This window comes from Oncorhynchus nerka, linkage group LG17, assembly GCF_034236695.1.
Source record: "Oncorhynchus nerka isolate Pitt River linkage group LG17, Oner_Uvic_2.0, whole genome shotgun sequence".
Taxonomy (NCBI): domain Eukaryota; kingdom Metazoa; phylum Chordata; class Actinopteri; order Salmoniformes; family Salmonidae; genus Oncorhynchus; species Oncorhynchus nerka.
In genome coordinates this window covers 21,989,293-22,015,985 of record NC_088412.1, presented here as the reverse complement: position 1 = coordinate 22,015,985, position 26,693 = coordinate 21,989,293, and the positions used below count along the sequence as shown (strand labels likewise).

The 26,693-nt window shown below is 45.4% G+C and overlaps 1 pseudogene; it reads right to left on the bottom strand.

Annotated features, from left to right (window-relative positions):
- LOC115144882 (protein unc-13 homolog A-like) overlaps positions 1-26,693 on the bottom strand; it is a 71,618-nt pseudogene that overhangs the window by 41,984 nt on the left and 2,941 nt on the right.

Genomic DNA, 26,693 nt, shown 5'->3' with positions numbered 1-26,693 from the left:
GTATATGGTCAGAACTTACACTGACCAGGTCCCTGACCAGAGGCATGGCTTTCCTCTTGCGGAGGTCCGGCATGCTGTCGATGCTATACAGCGCACCACCCACCCTGCATGGGGAGAAACCACACAAACACAGCACTCTTGTTATCACAACATCCTCATCCCCACAAAATCCTCATTACCACAACATCCTCATCACCACAACATTCACCACCACCACTGACATACGTGACCCGATTCAGGAAACTAGACGCATGTTGCAAGTCACGACTTCACAGGAGAGCTGTTTGAACTTTAAAAGATGTTTTTTTTAAGCAAAATACGTTTTTGGTAAAAACTCCATCTCAACTAGTCTCGAACATGTGAACTTTCATGTGCCTTAATAACAAGCTTGTATGCCATCTGTAAATACAAATAAAATGGTTAAATTACGAGCCTAGTTGGTTTAGCCACAGAAAAAGTGAGCAACCTTCCCGCTAGCCATGATTGGCTGAGATAATGAATGGACTGGACATGCCGAGAGATGCGTTTGGATTGGTCTGCCATATAGCACGCGTCTGTCTATTGGAGCTTGTCAGTATGTCTAGGTATTCGTGTCTTTTAAAAAAAATGTGGTGTTGGAAAACTGCATAAACCTAATGTCAAATTAAAGTGTACTGTTTGCTAGCTAACGTTAGCTGGCTGGCTCGCTAGCTAACGTTATGTGTATGCGCAACTTTCAAAGCAGAATTACTTTCCCATTGTTTCCTCAAATGCAGTGTATGATATACCATTTTGTAGCTCTGAGTCTCTACTTTTATCCAATGTAAAAAACGTAATTTAAATGTTGCTACATAAGACCGAATCCAGGTGGTGAGTCACGCATAGACACACTGAGAAACACTAGAGAAATAGATCCTCTAACTTGGTCCCAGATCCGTTTCGGCTGTATAGCCATGTTTGTATGACAATGACCATAGGCAACGCAGGTATCCTAGTGGTTAGAGTGTTGTGCCAATAACCGAAAGGTTGCTGGATTGAATCCCTGAGCTGATAAGGTAAACACCTGTTGTCCAGTCCTTGAACAAGGCAGTAAACCCATATCAATTATGGCAGCCCCCTGCATCTCTCTGACTCAGAGGGGTTGGGTTAAATGCGGAAGACACATTTCAATTGAATGCATTCAGTTGTACAACTGACTAGGTATCCCCCTTTCCCTAACAGATCTGGGACCAACTTAACTTTAACTGTTTGCTCAAAATGTCATGCAGTTCTGTATTATTCCATGTTGTGAAGCTTTGTAGCTCATCACTAAGCTAAGGACCATGGGACTAAACACCTCTCTCTGCAAATGGATCCTGGACTTCCTGACGGGCGACTCCTAGGTGGTAAGGGTAGGCTACAAAACATCTGATATGCTGATCCTCAACACGGGGGCCCATCAGGGCTGCGAGCTTAGTCCCCTCCTTTACTCCCTGTTCACCCATGACTGCATGGCCAAACATGACTCCAACACCATCATTAAGTTTGCAGACAACACAACGGTGGTAGGCCTGATCACTGACAACAATGAGACAGCCTATAGGGAGGAGGTCAGACAACTGGCAGTATGGTGCCAGGACAACAACCTCTCCCTTAACGTGATCAAGACAAAGGAGATGATCGTGGACTACAGGAAAACGAGGGCAGAGCACGCCTCCATTCACATCGATGGGGCTGTAGTGGAGCAGGTCGAGAGCTTCAAATTCCTAAGTATCCACATCCCTAAGGAATGATCATGGTCCACCCACACCTACACAGTCGTGAAGAGGGCACAACAATGCCTATTCCCCCTCAAGAGACTGAAAAGATTTAGAATGGGTCGTCAGATCTTCAAAAAGTTCTACAGCTGCGCCATCGAGAGCACTGGTTGCATCAACGCCTGGTATGGCAACTGCTTGGCATCCGACCGCAAGGCGCTACAGAGGGTAATGTGTATGCCCCAGTACATCACTGGGGCCAAGCATCCTACCATCCAGGACCTCTATACCAGGCGGTGTCAGAGGAAGACTCCAGCCACACTAGTCATAGACTGTTCTCTCTGCTATCTATACATAGTCACTTTACCCCTACCTGCAGTACATGTACATATTACCTCAACTACATCGACTAACCTGTACCCTCGCACATTGACTCAGTACTGGTAACGCCTGTATATAGCCTCATTATTGTTATTTTATTGTGTTAGCAAATATTTTCTTAACTCTTTTTTTATTGCATTGTAGGGTTACGGACTTATAAAAGCTTTTCACGTATTCATGTATTTGGAGCATGTGACAAATACAATTTGATTTGATTAATATTGGTTTATTTGTTTATTCTGATCCCTATTAGCTTTTGCAGAAGCAGCAGCTATTCTTCCTGGGGTCCACGAAAAAACACACAACACGACAAGTAACAAAACACTGATAGACAAGGGCAGTCGCACAAATGTAGAATACAACGATACAAATAATACAACTAACACAACTATTATCAAAACAAATCAAATCACATTTTTATTGGTCATATACACGTGTCTAGCAGATGTTATTGCGGGTGTAGAGAAATGCTTGTGCTTCTAGTTCTGACAGTGCATTTATATCTAACAGCTTCCCAACATATACCCAAAATACACGTAAATCTAAGTAAGGAATGGATTAAGAATATATATACAGTTGAAGTCGGAAGTTTACATACACTTAGGTTGGAGTCATTAAAACTCGTTTTTCAACCACCCCACAAATATCTTGTTAACAATCTATAGTTTGGCAAGTCGGTTGGGACATCTACTTTGTGCATGACACAAGTCATTTTCTCAACAATTGTTTACAGACAGATTATTTCACCTAAATCAATGTATCTCAATTCCAGTGGGTCAGTAGTTTACATACAATAAGTTGACTGTGCCTTTAAACAGCTTGGAAAATTCCAGAAGATCATGGCTTTAGAATCTTCTGACATCATTTGAGTTAATTGGAGGTGAACCTGTGGATGTATTTCAAGGCCTACATTTAAACATGGTGATAACTAAAAGATATCAGCCAAGGCCTCAGAAAAATATTGTAGACCTCCACAAGTCTGGTTCATCCTTGGGAGCAATTTCCAGGAAGGAGACGCGTTCTGTCTCCTAGAGATGAATGTACTTTGGTGCGAAAAGTGCAAATCAATCCCAGAACAACAGCAAAGGACCTTGAGATGATGCTGGAGGAAACAGGAACAAAAGTATCTATATCCACAGTAAAACAAGTCCTATATCAACATAACCTGAAAGGCTGCTCAGCAAGGAAGAAGCCACTGCTCCAAAACCGCCATAAAAAAGCCAGACTACGGTTTGCAACTGCACATGAGGACAAAGATCATACTTTTTGGAGAAATGTCCTCTAGTCTGATGAAACAAAAATAGAACTGTTTGGCCATAATTACCATCATTATGTTTGGAGGAAAAAGGGGGATGCTTGCAAGCCGAAGAACACCATTCCAACCGCGAAGCACGGGGGTGGCAGCATCAAGTTGTGGGGGTGCTTTGCTGCAGGAGGGACTGGTGCACTTCACAAAATAGATGGCATCATGAGGGAGGAATATTTTGTGGATATATTGAAGCAACATCCCAAGATTCACTCAACTTATTGTGGGAAGCTACCCGAAATGTTTTACCCAAGTTAAACAATTTAAAGGCAATGCTACCAAATACTAATTGAGTACATACACTCAATTAGTATTTGGTAGCATTGCCTGTGGGAAGCTTGTGGAAGTCTACCTGAAACGTTTGACCCAAGTTAAACAATTTAAAGGCAATGCTACCAAATTCTAATTGAGTGTATGTACATTTCTGACCCACTGGGAATGTGATGAAAGAAATATAAGCTGAAATAAATAATTCTCTTTACTATTATTCTGACATATACTGTAACATTCTTAAAATATAGTGGTGATCCTAGCTGACCCAAGACAGGGAATTTTTACTAGATTTAAATGTCAGGAATTTTGAAAACTGAGTTTAAATGTATTTGGCTAGGTGTATGTAAACTTCCAACTTCAACTGTACAGATATGTCAGAGCGGCATTGGACTAAGATACGGTAGCATAGTATAGAGTACAGTTTACACATATGAGATGAGTAATGCAAGATATGGAGACATTATTAAAGTGGCTAGTGTTTCATTTCCTTAAAGTGGCCAGGGATTCCTAATCTATGTCTATAGGCAGCCACCTCTGATGTGCTAGTGATGTGCTAGTTTAACAGTCTGATGGCCTTGAGATAGAAGCTGTTTTTCAGTCTCTCGTTCCCAGCTTTGATGCACCTGTACTGACCTCGCCTTCTGGATGATAGTGGGGTGAACAGGCAGTGGCTCGGGTGGTTGTTGTCCGTGATGATCTTTTTGACCTTCCTGTTACATCGGGTGCTGTAGGTGTCCGGGAGGGCAGGAAGTTTGACCCCAGTAATGCGTTGGGCAGACCGCACCACCATCTGGAGAGCCCTGCGGTTGCAGGCGGTGCAGTTGCCATACCAGGCGGTGATACAGCCTGACAGGATGCTCTCAATTGTGCATCTGTAGAAGTCAACCTTGCCCCTATAACGATGTTTATGCTGCTTGATTGCTTTGCAGAGGGAATAACTTCACTGTTTGTATTCGTCCATATTCCCAGTCTTCTTGCCCTGGTTAAATGCGGTTGTTCGCGCTTTCAGTTTTGCGCGAATACACCCATCTATCCATGGTTTCTGGTTGGGGTAGGTTTTAATAGTCACAGTGGGTACAGCATATCCTATGCACTTCCTGATAAACTCTTTCACCGTATCAGTACTTGTGTCAATATTATTTTCTGAAGTTACTCTGAACATATCCCAGTCCACATGACCAAAACAATCAAAATACTGCAGAGTTGCTTAAGAGCTAGTCGCAATGCTGCCATCTCCATTGGCGCAATCATCCGTCGGCGCCATCATTATACAGCTATTATCATGTACATTGGTGTGATAGTGACAGGCACTTACCCTGCTGATAGCAACAGGGAGCAAATCCCAATGGACTCCCCCCGAGCCTGTGGAGAGAGGGGGGAGACAGGTGGAGGAATGATTGGCACATAGTACCCCTGGAAATAGTTTTATTAGGTCTACTACATCACACCACTAGCTGTCTGTCTGTAGCTGTCTGCCCCTAGCTGTTCGCCCTTAGCTATCTGTCCACCCCTAGCTGTCTGTCTGCCCCTAGCTGTCTGTCTGCCCCCAGCTGTCTGTCCACCCCTAGCTGTCCGCCCCTAGCTATCTGCCCCTAGCTGTCTGCACCTAGCTGTCTGTCTGCACCCAGCTGTCTGCCCCTAGCTGTCTATCTGCCCCTAGCAGTCTGCACCTAGCTGTCTGTCCCTAGCTGTCTGTCTGCCCCTAGCTGTCTGCACCTAGCTGTCTGCACCTAGCTGTCTGCCCCTAGCTGTCTGTCTGCACCTAGCTGTCTCTCTGCACCTAGCTGTCTGCCCCTAGCTGTCTGCCCCTAGCTGTCTGTCTGCCCCTAGCGGTCTGCACCTAGCGGTCTGCACCTAGCTGTTTGCAACTAGCGGTCTGCACCTAGCGGTCTGTCTGCCCCTAGCTGTCTGTCTGCACCTAGCTGTCTGTCTGCACCTAGCTGTCTGCACCTAGCGGTCTGCCCCTAGCTGTCTGTCTGCCCCTAGCTGTCTGCCCCTAGCTGTCTGCCCCTAGCTGTCTGCCCCTAGCTGTCTGCCCCTAGCTGTCCACCCCTAGCTATCTGTCCACCCCTAGCTGTCCACCCCTAGCTGTCCACCCCTAGCTAGCTGTCCACCCCTAGCTATCTGTCCACCCCTAGCTAGCTGTCCACCCCTAGCTAGCTGTCCACCCCTAGCTATCTGTCCACCCCTAGCTATCTGTCCACCCCTAGCTAGCTGTCCGCCCCTAGCTGTCTGTCCGCCCCTAGCTGTCTGTCTGCCCCTAGCTGTCTGCCCCTAGCTGTCTGTCTGCCCCTAGCTGTCTGTCTGCCCCCAGCTGTCTGCCCCTAGCTGTCTGTCTGCACCTAGCTGTCTGCCCCTAGCTATCTGTCTGCACCTAGCTGTATGCACCTAGCAGTCTGCCCCTAGCTGTCTGCCCCTAGCTGTCTAACTGTTAGTTACAACAATGGAGTCGTGACACACGTCTAGTCAGTTTGTTATCTAGTCTACCCTACTTTGTTACTATAAAGTCAAGAAAGATGTGTTTCATTGGGGAAAAAAACAAACCCTAATGTCAGCCATAAAACACATGAGAGAGACAAGAGAGCGTTATCGGGGGTGATTTCGCCATCCATTGACATCAGTCGGGAGGCCTTTGTGTTTGAAGGCCATGGTTGAAAGTGGATTTGTGACAGATCCTTATTTTTTTTATTTGACCTTTATTTAACCAGGCAAGTCAGTTAAGATCAAATTCTTATTTTCAATGACGGCCTAGGAACAGTGGGTTAACTGCCTTGTTCAGGGGCAGAACGACAGATTTGTACCGTGTCAGCTTGGGGGTTTGAACTTGCAACCTTCCGGTTACTAGTCCATCGCTCTAAACACTTGGCTACCCTGCCGCCCCTGACATTCCAGTAATTGTATCTGTGCTCTTTTTCTCTCTGTGTGTTTAGAGCATGACACAACACTGACATTCACGTCATCATCACTTGCAGCACTCATGACCAACCACAAACACACCCACCTGGCAGTCGGCTCCAGCCCTGGCCAATCAGAACGGACAACATTCAAATCGCTTCGGAAGTGGCACAAAATCAAACAAACACAAATTATCTTAACAACATTAAGCCGGGCAAAAAGAACCACAGGATTACAATTTACAGAGTAAGAGAAGGTGACATGAATGACAAGCTGAAAGGGCAAAGATGTCAGAAGAGAAACCTCAGGGCAGGGACATATGAAGGAGTGACAGCATTCTGGCGAGAAACAAAGAGAGCAGCCACATGGTTTCCATACACATCCACGTGCGCGCGCACACACACACACACACACACACACACACACACACACACACACACACACACACACACACACACACACACACACACACACACACACGCGCTGTCTCACCTGCTGCAGCTGTAGTCGGACCTTGCTGCAGAGCCGTTGCCAGTTGGCCCTAGCCCTGTCTGGACCAGGATCCATGATGGGCCTCTGAAAGCTGGGAGAGGAATTTACAAGAGCAGAGCTCAATATATTTACATGATTTGATTTGTTAGAAAATAATGTAACTTTTTTTATAGGCAGTAGTGGCTAGTAACGGATACTAATAAAACTGTAGAATAATGTATTGTGTATATGTAGTGTGTATATAGTATGTAGTGTATATGTATTGTGTATATGTAGTGTATATGTTGTGTGTATAAGTAGTAAATATGTTGTCTGTATACAGTATTTAGTGTATATGCAGGCTGTATACAGTATGTAGTGTGTATATGTAGTGTGTATACAGTATGTAGGGTGTATATGTAGTATATATGTAGTGTGTACAGTATACAGTATGTAGTGTGTATAGGTAGAAGATGTAGGGAAGTGAATACTTGTTATAGTATTAAATCTAGAATTGGCTTCCTATTTCGCAACAAAGCCTCCTTCACTCTTGCTGCCAAACATACCCTTGTGAAACTGACCATCCTACCGATCCTCGACTTCGGCGACGTAATTTACAAAATAGCCTCCAATACCCTACTCATTAAATTGGATGCAGTCTATCACAGTGCCATCTGTTTTGTCACCAAAGCCCCATATACTACCCACCACTGCGACCTGTACGCTCTCGTTGGCTGGCCCTCACTTCATACTCGACGCCAAACCCACTAGCTCCAGGTCATCTACAAGACCCTGCTAGGTAAAGTCCCCCCTTATCTCACCTCGCTGGTCACCATAGCAGCACCCACCTGTAGCACGCGCTCCAGCAGGTATATCTCTCTGGTAACCCCCAAAACCAATCCTTACTTTGGCCGCCTCTCCTTCCAGTTCTCTGCTGCCAATGACTGGAACGAACTGCAAAAATTTCTGAAACTGGAAACACTTATCCCCCTCACTAGCTTTAAGCACCAGCTGTCAGAGCAGCTCACAGATTACTGCACCTGTACATAGCCCATCTATAATTTAGCCCAAACAACTACCTCTCCCCCTACTGTATTTGTTTATTTATTTATTTTGCTCCTTTGAACCCCCATTATTTCTATCTCTACTTTGCACAATTCTTCTACTGCAAATCTACCATTCCAGTGTTTATTTATTTATTTATTTTTTATTTACTTGCTATATTGTATTTACTTTGCCACCATGGCCTTTTTTTGCCTTTACCTCCCTTATCTCACCTCATTTGCTCACATTGTATATAGACTAATATTTCTACTGTATTATTGACTGTATGTTTGTTTTACTCCATGTGTAACTCTGTGTTGTTGTTCGTGTCGAACTGCTTTGCTTTATTGTGACCAGGTTGCAATTGTAAATGAGAACTTGTTCTCAACTTGCCTACCTGGTTAAATAAAGGTGAAATAAATAAATAAATAAATAATATGAGAAGATGCTCTGGCTACATTATACACACAAATAAAGGTGCTATCTTGAACCTAAAATGGTTATCCTATGGCTGTCCCCATAGGATAACCCTTTGAAGAACCTTTTTTGGTTCCAGGTAGAAGCAGTTTGATTCCAGGTAGAAACCTTTTGGTTCCATGTAGAACCATTTTTGGTTGCAGGTAGAACCCTTTTGGTTCCAGATGGAACCCTTTTGGAACAGTTTTTTTCTAAGAGTGCAGTAGAGGAGGTTTCACCTGACGACCGGGGTCTTCTCTGGGGGGACTTCTGCTGGGAGGCTCTCTACGACAGGGACCTCCTCCTCTAAAGTCAGAGGCTCCTCCACTTGGATGTCTAGGTGGATGTCATCCAGGGCATCAAACACCGGAGGCTGGGTATCTGGAGCAGGGCGCTGGGTATCTGGAGCAGGGGGCTGGGTATCTGGAGCAGGGGCTGGGTATCTGGAGCAGGGGGCTGGGTATCTGGAGCAGGGGGCTGGATATCTGGAGCAGGGGGCTGGGTATCTGGGGCAGTGGGCTGGGTATCTGGAGCAGGGGGCTGGATGAGGGATGGATGGATCATTGGGGTGAAGGTAGGCTTGGTGGAGGCTGTGGTGACAGGGGGCTGGAAAGGGAGCATTGAGTGGGATTGAGAGGTGGGGGCCAGGGAAGAGGGAACCAGGGTGGGGGGATGTGGCTGCTGCTCTCTCAGGGAGGCCTGTTTCTCCAGAGGAGGCCTGGCAATGGAGGCCTTGGGGGCCAGCGTGGAAGCAGTGCTTGTAGGGGAGGGGGTGTAGTGCAGCTCCTCGCTTAGCGTGCTGTCCATCTCCTCCTCCTCCTCTCTCTCATAGTCGTACTCCCCCTCTCCATCTTCGGGCTCATAAAGCTCACCCTCCTCCTCGTCATCTTTGATGTAGCCCCCCTCGTCACTGTACACCTCCTCGGGCGCGTCGGGATCCCAGCCGTAGCTGACAGAGGAGTGACAGGAGTGGTAGGCGTTGTCCTCATCGTAGAGCTCCACAGAGCCCCTCATGTTCCCCTCACTGAGCTGGGAGCTGCCTTGACTCAGCTCCCCGGAGGAGGCATAGTGACTGCTGCCTGTAGGACTTTAGACACATGGACCACAGTCAGATACACAGACACACAAGCAGACTGTAACAAAAGTAACATGTTACCCCCATCATTGCTTGACACTGTGGCACAGAATAGGAGGAGGAGGTAATAACAGGCTGCCACGGAGGCGAAGAGGACGCAGAGGAGCCACAGCCACACAGAACACACTAACACTTCAACACTGCAACTCACATCAATGTGGCACAATTGTTCCCCTATGCCTCCAGACTGGGGATGAAACACTATAAACACTAAAGAACCAAAGTGGCCCCATAGAGTGCATGTTAAAGGTGACATGTTGGGATAAGGAGCCAGAGTGGAGACCAGAGGGCATGTTAAAGGTGACATATTGGGATAAGGAGCCAGAGTGGAGACCAGAGGGCATGTTAAAGGTGACATATTGGGATAAGGAGCCAGAGTGGAGACCAGAGGGCATGTTAAAGGTGACATATTGGGATAAGGAGCCAGAGTGGAGACCAGAGGGCATGTTAAAGGTGACATATTGGGATAAGGAGCCAGAGTGGAGACCAGAGGGCATGTTAAAGGTGACATATTGGGATAAGGAGCCAGAGTGTGGACCAGAGGGCATGTTAAAGGTGACATATTGGGATAAGGAGCCAGAGTGGAGACCAGAGGGCATGTTAAAGGTGACATATTGGGATAAGGAGCCAGAGTGGAGACCAGAGGGCATGTTAAAGGTGACATATTGGGATAAGGAGCCAGAGTGGAGACCAGAGGGCATGTTAAAGGTGACATATTGGGATAAGGAGCCAGAGTGGAGACCAGAGGGCATGTTAAAGGTGACATATTGGGATAAGGAGCCAGAGTGGAGACCAGAGGGCATGTTAAAGGTGACATATTGGGATAAGGAGCCAGAGTGGAGACCAGAGGGCATGTTAAAGGTGACATATTGGGATAAGGAGACAGAGTGGAGACCAGAGGGCATGTTAAAGGTGACATGTTGGGATAAGGAGCCAGAGTGGAGACCAGAGGGCATGTTAAAGGTGACATATTGGGATAAGGAGCCAGAGTGGAGACCAGAGGGCATGTTAAAGGTGACATGTTGGGATAAGGAGCCAGAGTGGAGACCAGAGGGCATGTTAAAGGTGACATATTGGGATAAGGAGCCAGAGTGGAGACCAGAGGGCATGTTAAAGGTGACATATTGGGATAAGGAGCCAGAGTGTGGACCAGAGGGCATGTTAAAGGTGACATATTGGGATAAGGAGCCAGAGTGGAGACCAGAGGGCATGTTAAAGGTGACATATTGGGATAAGGAGCCAGAGTGGAGACCAGAGGGCATGTTAAAGGTGACATATTGGGATAAGGAGCCAGAGTGGAGACCAGAGGGCATGTTAAAGGTGACATATTGGGATAAGGAGCCAGAGTGTGGACCAGAGGGCATGTTAAAGGTGACATATTGGGATAAGGAGCCAGAGTGGAGACCAGAGGGCATGTTAAAGGTGACATATTGGGATAAGGAGCCAGAGTGGAGACCAGAGGGCATGTTAAAGGTGACATATTGGGATAAGGAGCCAGAGTGGAGACCAGAGGGCATGTTAAAGGTGACATATTGGGATAAGGAGCCAGAGTGGAGACCAGAGGGCATGTTAAAGGTGACATATTGGGATAAGGAGCCAGAGTGGAGACCAGAGGGCATGTTAAAGGTGACATATTGGGATAAGGAGCCAGAGTGGAGACCAGAGGGCATGTTAAAGGTGACATATTGGGATAAGGAGCCAGAGTGGAGACCAGAGGGCATGTTAAAGGTGACATATTGGGATAAGAAGCCAGAGTGGAGACCAGAGGGCATGTTAAAGGTGACATATTGGGATAAGGAGCCAGAGTGGAGACCAGAGGGCATGTTAAAGGTGACATATTGGGATAAGGAGCCAGAGTGGAGACCAGAGGGCATGTTAAAGGTGACATATTGGGATAAGGAGACAGAGTGGAGACCAGAGGGCATGTTAAAGGTGACATGTTGGGATAAGGAGCCAGAGTGGAGACCAGAGGGCATGTTAAAGGTGACATATTGGGATAAGGAGCCAGAGTGGAGACCAGAGGGCATGTTAAAGGTGACATATTGGGATAAGGAGCCAAAGTGGAGACCAGAGGGCATGTTAAAGGTGACATATTGGGATAAGGAGCCAGAGTGGAGACCAGAGGGCATGTTAAAGGTGACATATTGGGATAAGGAGCCAGAGTGGAGACGAGAGTGCATGTTAAAGGTGACATATTGGGATAAGGAGCCAGAGTGGAGACCAGAGGGCATGTTAAAGGTGACATATTGGGATAGGGAGCCAGAGTGTGGACCAGAGGGCATGTTAAAGGTGACATATTGGGATAAGGAGCCAGAGTGGAGACCAGAGGGCATGTTAAAGGTGACATATTGGGATAAGGAGCCAGAGTGGAGACCAGAGGGCATGTTAAAGGTGACATATTGGGATAGGGAGCCAGAGTGGAGACCAGAGGGCATGTTAAAGGTGACATATTGGGATAAGGAGCCAGAGTGGAGACCAGAGGGCATGTTAAAGGTGACATATTGGGATAAGGAGCCAGAGTGGAGACCAGAGGGCATGTTAAAGGTGACATATTGGGATAAGGAGCCAGAGTGGAGACCAGAGGGCATGTTAAAGGTGACATATTGGGATAAGGAGCCAGAGTGGAGACCAGAGGGCATGTTAAAGGTGACATGTTGGGATAAGGAGCCAGAGTGGAGACCAGAGGGCATGTTAAAGGTGCCATATTGGGATAAGGAGCCAGAGTGGAGACCAGAGGGCATGTTAAAGGTGACATATTGGGATAAGGAGCCAGAGTGGAGACCAGAGGGCATGTTAAAGGTGACATATTGGGATAAGGAGCCAGAGTGGAGACCAGAGGGCATGTTAAAGGTGACATATTGGGATAAGGAGCCAGAGTGGAGACCAGAGGGCATGTTAAAGGTGACATATTGGGATAAGGAGCCAGAGTGGAGATCAGAGGGCATGTTAAAGGTGACATATTGGGATAAGGAGCCAGAGTGGAGACCAGAGGGCATGTTAAAGGTGACATATTGGGATAAAGAGCCAGAGTGGAGATCAGAGGACAAGTTAAGGTGACATATTGGGATAAGGAGCCAGAGTGGAGACCAGAGGGCATGTTAAAGGTGACATATCGGGATAAGGAGCCAGAGTGGAGACCAGAGGGCATGTTAAAGGTGACATATTGGGATAAGGAGCCAGAGTGGAGATCAGAGGGCATGTTAAAGGTGACATATTGGGATAAGGAGCCAGAGTGGAGATCAGAGGGCATGTTAAAGGTGACATATTGGGATAAGGAGCCAGAGTGGAGATCAGAGGGCATGTTAAAGGTGACATATTGGGATAAGGAGCCAGAGTGGAGATCAGAGGGCATGTTAAAGGTGACATATTGGGATAAGGAGCCAGAGTGGAGACCAGAGGGCAAGTTAAAGGTGACATATTGGGATAAGGAGCCAGAGTGGAGACCAGAGGGCATGTTAAAGGTGACATATTGGGATATGGAGCCAGAGTGGAGACCAGAGGGCATGTTAAAGGTGACATATTGGGATAAGGAGCCAGAGTGGAGACCAGAGGGCATGTTAAGGTGACATATTGGGATAAGGAGCCAGAGTGGAGACCAGAGGGCATGTTAAGGTGACATATTGGGATAAGGAGCCAGAGTGTGGCAGAACAGTTCACCTAAAGTAAGAGGAAAAAGGTAGTGAACCAACCAAGGCAACCCAGACCAAGGGATGGGCTAGTATGTGTTCAGATGCATGAGTGTGAGTGTGGGTTGGGTGGTGTAGTTATGGGTCTTTATTTCAGTATTTTGAGATATTATTGGTGAATGCTTTGAATCCTACACTGGGCTGACAGGAGTGGAGAAACAGCATATTTTTAGGATATATTTATCATCTATGATGAATGAGGCTATTAGTGAGTAGGGAAAGAGAATGAGACGCGGCATGAGTTAGAGAGAGAGAGCAGACAGGAACAACACAAACCCCAACACACACACACAAGTCCACCCGTTTACACACTATCGATTAGAGCAGTGAAGGTTCAATAATGCATGAGACGGGGGGACAGGAAAACAGAACACCTGAGGAAAGGACACCAACACGCACAAACACAAATACACACACGGCATATGCACAAAACCACATACACACTCACAGACAGAATCCTGACCCCCAACCTGCTACTCAATCAAGAAGCGCACACACATGCAAACTCTCTTTGTTTGTCTCTTCTCTTTGTTTGTCTCTCTCTTTGTTTGTCTCTCTCTTTGTTTGTCTCTCTCTTTGTTTGTCTCTCTCTGTGTTTGTCTCTTCTCTTTGTTTGTCTATTCTCTGTGTTTGTCTCTCTCTGTGTTTGTCTCTTCTCTTTGTTTGTCTATTCTCTGTGTTTGTCTCTCTCTGTGTTTGTCTCTTCTCTTTGTTTGTCTCTCTCTTTGTTTGTCTCTCTCTGTGTTTGTCTATTCTCTGTGTTTGTCTATTCTCTGTGTTTGTCTCTCTCTGTGTTTGTCTCTCTCTGTGTTTGTCTCTCTCTGTGTTTGTCTATTCTCTGTGTTTGTCTCTCTCTGTGTTTGTCTCTCTCTTTGTTTGTCTCTCTCTGTGTTTGTCTCTCTCTTTGTTTGTCTCTCTCTGTGTTTGTCTCTTCTCTGTGTTTGTCTCTTCTCTGTGTTTGTCTCTCTCTGTGTTTGTCTCTCTCTGTGTTTGTCTCTTCTCTTTGTTTGTCTCTCTCTTTGTTTGTCTCTCTCTGTGTTTGTCTCTCTCTGTGTTTGTCTCTCTCTGTGTTTCTCTCTCTGTTTGTCACACACACACACACACACACACACACACACATACATACATACAGTGGGGCAAAAAAATATTTAGTCAGCCACCAATTGTGCAAGTTCTCCCACTTAAAAAGATGAGAGAGGCCTTTAATTTTCATCATAGGTACACATCAACTATGACAGACAAAATGAGAAGAAAACCCCCCAGAAAATCGCATTGTAGGATTTTTAATGAATTTATTTTCAAATGATGGTGGAAAATAAGTATTTGGTCAATAACAAAAGTTTATCTCAATACTATGTTATATACCCTTTATTGGCAATGACAGAGGTCAAACGTTTTCTGTAAGTCTTCACAAGGTTTTCACACACTGTTGCTGGTATTTTGGCCCATTCCTCCATGCAGATCTCCTCTAGAGCAGTGATGTTTTGGGGCTGTTGCTGGGCAACACGGACTTTCAACACCCTCCAAAGATTTTCTATGGGGTTGAGATCTGGAGACTGGCTAGGCCACTCCAGGACGTTGAAATGCTTCTCACGAAGCCACTCCTTCGTGTGTTTGGGATCATTGTCATGCTGAAAGAACCAGCCACGTTTCATCTTCAATGCCCTTGCTGAGGGACCAGGACGACTGATCCGTGTAAAGGAAAGAATGAATGGGGCCATGTATCGTGAGGTTTTCACTCAAAATCTCACGATACATGGCCCCATTCATTCTTTCCTTTACACGGATCAGTCGTCCTGGTCCCTTTGCAGAAAAACAGACCCAAAGCATGATGTTTCCACCCCCATGCTTCACAGTAGGTATGGTGTTCTTTGGATGCAACTCAGCATTCTTTGTCCTCCAAACACGACGAGTTGAGTTTTTACCAAAAAGTTATGTTTTGGTTTCATCTGACCATATGACATTCTCCCAATCTTCTTCTGGATCATCCAAATGCTCTTCAGACAGGCCTGGACATGTTCTGGCTTAAGCAGGGGAACACTTCTGGCACTGCAGGATTTGAGTCCCTGGCGGCGTAGTGTGTTACTGATGGTAGGCTTTGTTACTTTGGTCCCAGCTCTCTGCAGGTCATTCACTAGGTCCCCCCGTGTGGTTCTGGGATTTTTGCTCACCGTTCTTGTGATCATTTTGACCCCACGGGGTGAGATCTTGCGTGGAGCCCCAGATCGACGGAGATTATCAGTGGTCTTGTATGTCTTCCATTTCCTAATAATTGCTCCCACAGTTGATTTCTTCAAACGAAGCTGCTTACCTATTGCAGATTCAGTCTTCCCAGCCTGGTGCAGGTCTACAATTTTGTTTCTGATGTCCTTTGACAGCTCTTTGGTCTTGGCCATAGTGGAGTTTGGAGTGTGACTGTTTGAGGTTGTGGACAGGTGCCTTTTATACTGATAACAAGTTCAAACAGGTGACATTAATACAGGTAACGAGTGGAGGACAGAGGAGCCTCTTAAAGAAGAAGTTACAGGTCTGTGAGAGCCAGAAATCTTGCTTGTTTGTAGGTGACCAAATACTTATTTTCCACCATAATTTGCAAATAAATTCATTAAAAATTCTACAATGTGATTTTCTGGATTATTTTTCTCATTTTGTCTGTCATAGTTGAAGTGTACCTATGATGAAAATTACAGGCCTCTCTCATCTTTTTAAGTGGGAGAACTTGCACAATTGGTGGCTGACTAAATACTTGTTTGCCCCACTGTGCATACATACATACATACATACATACATACATACATACATACATACATGCATACATACATACCCACAAGAACACACATGGGCCTGCTGTCCGATAGAAACCAGCATTTCTGTCGGGCAGACGTGAGTAGGAAGATGAGGAAGAGGAGGAGGTGGAGAGGAGGTGCAGAGACCCACCTATTGGAGAGTGAGTGCCTACTGTCTAGAGTGTACTGGCGGCTGGTGTGCCGGCTTGAACCTGAAGCTGAATCGAGATCGCTGTGCCCGTTGATGGCTGAGTCTAAAGTATCTTAGCATCTGGCAGGTTGGGGCAGGAGAGGAGACGCAGGAGAGGAGAAGCATCAGTACAGCCCAGCCTAAGGCTTTTCAAAGACACACAGCAACGTACACACACCAAATTGAAACACACAGCACACCTACTGCATAAAGATCACTGGCATGACAGACAGACAGACGGACGGACGGACGGACGGACGGACGGACAGACAGACAGACAGACAGACAGACAGACAGACAGACAGACAGACAGACAGACAGACAGACAGACAGACAGACAGATAGACAGATAGATAGATAGTGATTGGTTTAGCCTTTATGCAATAATGTGGCTGCACCTAGCAATGTATGAGTTTGAGTGAACTTGCGCCTTTGAACAACAGACGAACAGACACAAAAACACACTTATTTCGATTTTTTGGCAAAACAAGTTTCTTCATGATCACAGGGGACTGTATTTCAGCCACACACACACACACGTGTATACACACACAATGATCATTGTGACAAGGTGCCAGTAAGGATCTTGACAGACGACCTCTATACAATGGGCTGCTCCTTCAGGCTGATATAGTGAGGCCAGAGACAGTGAAGTCACATTGGGACAACAGGTTACCATAAAACATCAGTGTGAATGTGAAATCAAACAAATCCATGGGGGCATATCTATTCTGTTTCTATTATCAGTCTGCTTTACTCTGTGAGAACAGAGTGTTGATCTCCAGACGAGACAAAGTCAGTATGGATCCCTTGACTAAGAAAATGAGGTGAGATCCATGCTGTGTGTGTGCCTCAATAGTCCAGCGTTGTTTCCTTTCCTTGTCTCCTTTCCTCGTCTTCCTCGCACTTGGGCTTTTAGGGACGAACCCCTTATTGAGACCCTGAGGACCGAGTAAACCAGATAAGGAGGACAGGACAGCAGAGAGGTTAGGTTACCTGATGGCTCTATGGTTGTCATAGTCCAGCTCTTGGATGGAGCCGTTGTAGGAGGTGTGCGAGGAGTAGCGCTGGTCTCTCAGGATGGGATACTGGTGCATGGAGGTGTTGGGCTGAGACATGGTGTAGAAGGGAGGGGGGATGCTGTTACTGGTCTCACTGCGGTAGTCACTGTCTCTGTCGTCCATTGTACTGTCTGGGTCCTCATCTACACACACAGGAAATGGTTGAAATATTATGATTATTATAGGGGCTAGGTTCATTACCCAGGATGCTAGTGAGTGCTTGGTGACTAATTTTAAAAACCTGCCAGTACAGGCCTACAGTACCAAGGCCAAAAGCAGATACATCACATTTATAGTGCTAAATTGTGTGAAAAGCTATAAAAACTCACTTTGCTGGTTTCCCCACAGACTCCAGTTACCTACAGGGACAGGGAGTAAGAAGTTATTACAATGTTGATTTGGGCCTGAGATATGAACTTCAGGTTAAAGAATGTACAACCATATGACCAGGAAATAAACCAGTCAGGGTGAGGGTACTGAACCCCCGGGAACCATTCTGATTGGGGGGTACAACCCAGAGTGGAGCTGGAAACGGAGCAGTTCAGCGAAGGCAAGATGGCTGACCTTGTGACGGATGGAGGGCCAAGGAGGGTTCAGGGTGTGGCAATTAGCAGAGCGCAGTGGGGAGTCAGCCATAACTCTCAACAGTAGAGCTGCCAACCCAGCGCCCCATGACTCATAGCCCATAAGCAGCCACCATCAATACACACTCACTGAAACACAGCACGTAGACACGCACACGCACAAGCACTCACACGTACACTGACCAACCTTCATGGCTGGTTGCTCACAAACCGTCTCTCACCCACGCACGCAGTCATGCAAGCAGGCACACACACACACACACACACACACACACACACACACACACACACACACACACACACACCTACTGACAGACTGAAACACCCACCGCAGCCCAGACTCATCCACAGACATCTCCGCCCACTCACCTGGGCTGTCAGGAATAAAGTGAATATGAGAAGAAGGGGGATGAAGGGGAGGATAGCAAAGAGGAAGAGTGAAGAGGAGGAAGAGACAGAGGAAAGTGAGAAGGAGGAAGAAGAGGGCCATGAAGAAAGTAAAAAAGAAGAAGGAAGGATGAAAGGGAGGAGGATGCTGTATGAAAGAGGGGAGAAGGAGACTGAAGAGGATACAGGCAGTATCAAGTGTCTACTACTCACAGCATTGTGTTGATGGTGCTTGAAGTGGTCTCTCCTCTTCCTGGTATGTATACTGTAACACACACACACACACACACACACACACACACACACACACACACACACACACACACACACACACACAAGCTCTACATCATATTTAATGCATCGAGTAAGTTAGGACTTTTGGAATTACTGATAGCCCTGCCTTGTAGCGGGTAAGATGTAAGCACAAAGAGAGGAGAGGAGGAAGAAATGCCTTACGCCCTGGTCCCTCATGGAGTTGAGCTGCTCCAGTTTCTTGGCCCAGTATTGAGCCTCATCCTCTGGAATGTCTGAAGCAGAAAGACCCATTTTACTGGTCAGTCACTTAGGACACACACACAGACAATTGTATATGCACAGATATACGCGGGCACGCACATACATACACACACACATGCACGCACACACACACACACAGATGCACACACAATGCTCTAATGGTTCCAAATGATTGCAATATACTTTGACAGTCATAGGCTACAATTGTCCGTGAGTATATTCAGATATAATGATGTAGATATACTGTAGGTAATAACAAGGAGATAGGGTTATAGTTCACTTTCAAGGCACAATAGAGAGCACATTTGACATGAGTGAGAGTGTCATCTGACCTAATGGCAGTTCAAATCGGCTGTCCAGCAGCACGCGGTGGAAGGTGGGGTCTTTGGTGCCTGTGATCTCATTCTCAGCCATGATGACCTGGGAGTCTAAGGTCAGCCACTGCCCCGGCCCCTCCTAACACACACACACACACACACACACACACACACACACACACACACACACACACACACACACACACACACACACACACACACACACACACACACACACACAGTTACTGTACGGGGCTAGGATGATGCTAAAAATAGCCCTAGCTAAAGTCTTTTGGAGGCGGGGGAGATACATCCTGTTACAACATTGTCCCCTGGTGGCACTAACTTTTTCAGTTGGTGGCACCAGCCCATGATTTGGTGGCACCCCGCAGCATCACACAATAGAATACACTTGAATCATCTTATAAAGTCATTATAAATTCATTCACAATGCTTTATTAAGAAGAGTAATAGACCACTGAGAAGATATTCAATAAATAAGTTGTTAAATCTAACATGTATACGCAGGAATGCATGATTCAAACTATTTTGATATACAACCTAATCCAGTGGTTGCCATGAATTCTGGGTTGACAATTAGGCTTTTAATTTACTGTCATAATAGGTCTCCATAATTATTTTTATTTTTTTTCAATAGTGTCGTGTCTTTACTATCTTTAAATTGAAGACTTTGTTTTTATCAAATATTCTCTGTAATTAGTCAGGGCACCAAGGAAAATATTCAGATTACAAAGTTATAATTTCCCAATGTAACCTTTCAGATATTTTCAAATCTGATCAATAGTCTTCTGATTAATGAATTATTTATTTTACCTCACGTTGGTCTCATTCCAAACGTCGTAAATTGTTGGTTATCTGCATGAACCCAGTCTTCACTATGAGTCATCCATACATCAATTGTCTTAAATCATTTATTTATTACTAACTAAGTAATTCACAGAAATGCACAAACAAAACAACAAAGTAAATATGGTTACAAGAAATGATATAAGAATGTGCCCTAGTGGGCTAAACCGGCATGGCGGCTTGTTAGACAAAAGGGAAGTGGGGGTCGACTAAGAAGTCACTCCAGAGTTAATAATTATAACAATTGAAATGCTAATCCTTTACACATGAACGCTCACTCATTCGGGAACAATTGCAATCAATATATATATTTATGCTCAGTGTGTCGTCTTGATCGCTGTTGAAAAGTTACACAACATTACACAATTTTACAAACAGTATCATCCTCACTCATTCATCTTATACAACAATTAGATGTAAACCTCATATCTGAGGCTATTATATAAACAGCGTTATGGTAATGTGGCCGCACCGTCTCCCATGAGCTTCCCCAAGTTGTACCAAATGGACCAGTTCGTAGCTGGATTCTTCACCGATCTTTTATACCTTCTCCGGAACGTAAACGTTGTTCGGACCTCAAGTTCTGTGAGGTGGAAGAAATTCCTTTGTTCTCTATGTGAAACTTTATATCTATACTGTGTGGCCATGTGGCAAGGACTTCCCTAGGAATTTACGACCTCACTCTGACCACAGCAGTCTGGTTGTAGAAGCAGAGAGCGGGGAATGGTGCTCGCTGTACCCAAAGAGGGCAACGTCATGACAATAGGGATGAATTTGCCTTCACCTTTACGTGGATGGCTGACAGCCATGGTATATCAGGCTGTATACCACAGGTATGACAAAACAATTATTTTTACTGCTCTAAAACCCTCACAAACTTTTACAGATGCACAATTGAGAGCATCCTGTCGGGCTGTATCACCGCCTGGTACGGCAACTGCGCCTCCCTCAACCGCAGGGCTCTCCAGGAGAGTGGTGCGGTCTGCACAATACATCACCGGGGGCAAAATACCTGCCCTCCAGGACACCTACAGCACCCGATGTCACAGGAAGGCTCCCCCCGCTATCATCCAGAAGGCGAGGTCAGTACAGGTGCATCAAAGCAGGGACTGAAAAATTGCTTCTATCTCAAGGCCATCAGACTGTTAAACAGCCATCAATGACACAGAGAGGCTGCTGCCTACATACAGACTTGAAATCATTGTCCACTCTAACAAATGGATCACTAGTCACTTTATTAATGCCACTATAATGATGTTTACATATCTTGCATTACTCATCTGATGTATATACTGTATTTTATACCATCTATTGCATCTTGGCTAGGCCGCTCGGTCATTGCTCATCCATATCTTTACATGTACATATTATATGTACTTATTCCATCCCTTTACTTAGATTTGTGTGTATTAGGTATTTTTTGTGGAATTGTTAGATATGACTTGTCAGATATTGCTGCACTGTCTGAACTAGAAGTACAAGCATTTTGCTACACTCGCAATAACATCTGCTAACAATGTGACCAATACAATTTGATTTACTATTTCCGTTTTTAATTTGAATAAATATGCTAAAATTGAAATAAACCTGTTTTTGCTTTGGCAGTATGTGGTATGAGGGGAAGAAACGAGTTATAGGGTAGCAAAATGTGAATAAATGGTCACAGTCTGGAGCCCTGCCTTAAACTCCTTTCATCCCTGATATGTATTGTGTTCCAACTTAAACACTTTGAAATGATGTGACAACAAACAGTATCAGTCTAGTGTTGTGATGTACTTGTGTCTGAGCCTCAGATGTGCTGCTTGTAAAACACCTTGTACACCCAGGAGGGTGAGGTGTGGTGGGGGGGGAGAGGGGGGCGCCAGGGGGCATACCGTACCTCATCAGACTGGCGGATGTTTTCCAAGGGGATCCACAAGGTGCCCACCATGGTGTCCCAGATTAACCCTTTGTTCCACACCTCCACTGTCAGCCCCAGATCCAGCCTGTTGATCTCACTAGAGAGAGAGAGAGAGAGAGAGAGAGAGAGAGAGAGAGAGAGAGAGAGAGAGAGAGAGAGAGAGAGAGAGAGAGATGAGGAAGCATAACAGAGGGATTGAGAGAGGGAAAGGAGGTATGAGAGAGGATTGCAGGGCAGAGAGAGAGATAGAGAAAGAGTATGAGACAACAAGAGACGCGATGAGATGAGGAAATTAAACAATATAACCCACCGATATAACCCATCTCACAAAGAAATAATTTTACAGCGCCTTCAGAAAGTATTCACACCCCTTGACTTTTTCTCTATTTTGTGGTGTTACAGCCTGAACTTAAAATTGATTAAGTTGAGATTTTGTGTCACTAGCCTACACACAATACCCCATAATATCAAAGTGGAATTAAGTTTTTAGAAATGTTTACAAATGTATTAAAAATGAAAAGCTGAAATGTCTTGAGTCAATAAGTATTCAACCCCTGTGTTATGTCAAGCCTAAATAAGTTCAGGAGTAAAAATGTGCTTAACGAGTCACATTATAACTTCCATAGACTCACTCTGTGTGCAATAACAGTGTTTAAAATAATTTTTGAATGACTATCTCATCTCTTTACCACCACATCCAATTATCTGTAAGGTCCCTCAGTCGAGCAGTGAATTTCAAACACAGATTCATCCACAAAGACCAGGGAGGTTTTCCAATGCCTCGCAAAGAAGGGCGCCTATTTATAGATGGGAGGGGAAAAAGCAGACATTGAATATGCCTTTGGGCATGGTGAAGTTATTTATTACACTTTGGATGGTGTATCAACACACCCAGTCACTACATGAATGAATGAATGAATTATTTAATGAAATGAAATGAATATATGAATGAATGACATTTTATTTTTGTGTCAAATCGCCAGTGTGCATCGCATAAAAAATGAAATAAAAAAATACATCAAAATCAATACATAATAATAAATAAGGTTATCCAAACAATAATTATATCCATAGAGCAGGTACAGGTTAGTCGAGGTAATTTGTGCATGTAGGTAGGGGTGACTGTGCAGAGATAATAAAGAGCAAGTAGCAGCAGTGTAAAAAGAATGGGTGGCCATTTGATGAATAATTCTGTAGTCTTATGGCTTGGGGGTAGAAGTTGTTAAGGAGCCTTTTCGTCCTAGACTTGGCGCTCCGGTACCATGGCTTGGGGGTAGAAGTGGCCTACCGTGCGGAAACAGAGAAAACAGTCTATGACTTGGGTGACTGGAGTCTCTGACAATTTTTGGGGCTTTTCTCTTCCTGGATGGCAGGAAGCTTGGCCCCAGTGATGTACTGGTCCGTACGCACTACCCTCTGATCAATTGCCATACCAGGCGGTGAAGCAACCTGTCAAGATGCTCTCGATGGTGCAGCTATAGAACTTTTGGAGGATCTGAGGATCCATGCCAAATCCTTTCAGTCTCCTGAGCGGAAAAGATGTTGTTGTGACCTTTTCACGACTGTCTTGGTGTGTTTGGACCATGATAGTTCATTGGTGATGTGGACACCAAGGAACTTGAAACTCTCAACCTGCTCCACTACAGCCCCGTCGATATTAATGGGGGCCTGTTCAGCCCGCCTTTTCCTGTAGTTCATGATCAGCTTCCTTGACTTTCTCACATTGAGGGAGAGGTTGTTGTGAGAGACGGAATCTAAAACAAAAATCCAGAAAATCACATTGTATGATTTTTAAGGAATTAATTAGCATTTTATTGCATGACATAAGTATTTGATCACCAACCAACCAGTAAGAATTCCGGCTCTCACAGACCTGTTAGTCTTTCTTTAAGAAGCCTTCCTGTTCTCCACTCATTACCTGTATTAACTGCACCTGTTTGAACTTGTTACCTGTATAAATGCCAGAGTATATCTGGTGTGCATTCTGGAATAAGAGCAAGCGTATATCGTGGTAGAAAGAGCAATAGAGGATACAATTAGCTTCATTCGCTATTTCTTTGAGATACAGGCATCCTTTCTAACTTAGTTGCCAGAGAGGAAATAAATCGCTCAGGGATTTCACCATGAGGTCAATGGTGACATTGAAACAGTTACAGAGTTTTATGGCTGTGATAGGAGAAAACTGAGGATGGATCAACATTGTAGTTACTCCACAAGAGTGAACAGAAGGAATCCCGTACAGAACATGCATCATGTTTGCAATAATGGCATTAAAGTAAAACGGCAAAAAAATTGGAAACGAAATTAACTTTATGTTGTGAATACTGTTGCAGATTGAATCGGAGGCCACGTGACCTCTTAGGAGACGCACAGCCCACTCACAGCAGTGGGAGAGCAGGAGATCCCAGCTCAATGCACTACACATGTACGGCTCCGAGTTAACTCGAATAAAGAAGGATCTATGTTTTAAAGAACAGTTATTTTCATTAGTATTTCTTAGACAAGAAGATACACCAAATACAAAAGCATTATGTTTTGGGCAAATCCAACACATATTTTCAAGCATGGTGGTGATGCTTGACTATTTTTTATTTATTTTTTATTTCACCTTTATTTAACCAGGTAGGCTAGTTGAGAACAAGTTCTCATTTGCAACTGCGACCTGGCCAAGATAAAGCATAGCAGTGTGAACAGACAACACAGAGTTACACATGGAGTAAACAATTAACAAGTCAATAACACAGTAGAAAAAAGGGGCAGTCTATATACAATGTGTGCAAAAGGCATGAGGAGGTAGGCGAATAATTACAATTTTGCAGATTAACACTGGAGTGATAAATGATCAGATGGTTATGTACAGGTAGAGATATTGGTGTGCAAAAGAGCAGAAAAGTAAATAAATAAAAAAAACAGTATAAAACAGTATGGGAATGAGGTAGGTGAAAATGGGTGGGCTATTTACCAATAGACTATGTACAGCTGCAGCGATCGGTTAGCTGCGATCGGTTAGCTGCTCGGATAGCTGATGTTTGAAGTTCAGCGATTTTTGCAGTTCGTTCCAGTCACAGGCAGCAGAGTACTGGAACGAAAGGCGGCCAAATGAGGTGTTGGCTTTAGGGATGATCAGTGAGATACACCTGCTGGAGCGCGTGCTACGGATGGGTGTTGCCATCGTGACCAGTGAACTGAGATAAGGCGGAGCTTTACCTAGCATGGACTTGTAGATGACCTGGAGCCAGTGGGTCTGGCGACGAATATGTAGCGAGGGCCAGCCGACTAGAGCATACAAGTCGCAGTGGTGGGTGGTATAAGGTGCTTTAGTGACAAAACGGATGGCACTGTGATAGACTGCATCCAGTTTGCTGAGTAGAGTGTTGGAAGCCATTTTGTAGATGACATCGCCGAAGTCGAGGATCGGTAGGATAGTCAGTTTTACTAGGGTAAGCTTGGCGGCGTGAGTGAAGGAGGCTTTGTTGCGGAATAGAAAGCCGACTCTTGATTTGATTTTCTATTGGAGATGTTTGATGTGAGTCTGGAAGGAGAGTTTGCAGTCTAGCCAGACACCTAGGTACTTATAGATGTCCACATATTCAAGGTCGGAACCATCCAGGGTGGTGATGCTAGTCGGGCATGCGGGTGCAGGCAGCGATCGGTTGAAAAGCATGCATTTGGTTTTACTCGCGTTTAAGAGCAGTTGGAGGCCACGGAAGGAGTGCTGTATGGCATTGAAGCTCGTTTGGAGGTTAGATAGCACAGTGTCCAATGACGGGCCGAAAGTATATAGAATGGTGTCGTCTGCGTAGAGGTGGATCAGGGAATCGCCCGCAGCAAGAGCAACATCATTGATATATACAGAGAAAAGAGTCGGCCCGAGAATTGAACCCTGTGGCACCCCCATAGAGACTGCCAGAGGACCGGACAGCATGCCCTCCGATTTGACACACTGAACTCTGTCTGCAAAGTAATTGGTGAACCAGGCAAGGCAGTCATCCGAAAAACCGAGGCTATTGAGTCTGCCGATAAGAATATGGTGATTGACAGAGTCGAAAGCCTTGGCAAGGTCGATGAAGACGGCTGCACAGTACTGTCTTTTATCGATGGCGGTTATGATATCGTTTAGTACCTTGAGTGTGGCTGAGGTGCACCCGTGACCGGCTCGGAAACCAGATTGCACAGCGGAGAAGGTACGGTGGGATTCGAGATGGTCAGTGACCTGTTTGTTGACTTGGCTTTCGAAGACCTTAGATAGGCAGGGCAGGATGGATATAGGTCTATAACAGTTTGGGTCCAGGGTGTCTCCCCCTTTGAAGAGGGGGATGACTGCGGCAGCTTTCCAATCCTTGGGGATCTCAGACGATATGAAAGAGAGGTTGAACAGGCTGGTAATAGGGGTTGCGACAATGGCGGCAGATAGTTTCAGAAATAGAGGGTCTAGATTGTCAAGCCCAGCTGATTTGTACGGGTCCAGGTTTTGCAGCTCTTTCAGAACATCTGCTATCTGGATTTGGGTAAAGGAGAACCTGGAGAGGCTTGGGCGAGGAGCTGCGGGGGGGGCGGAGCTGTTGGCCGAGGTTGGAGTAGCCAGGCCAGCCGTTGAGAAATGCTTATTGAAGTTTTCGATAATCATGGATTTATCGGTGGAGACCGTGTTACCTAGCCTCAGTGCAGTGGGCAGCTGGGAGGAGGTGCTCTTGTTCTCCATGGACTTCACAGTGTTCCAGAA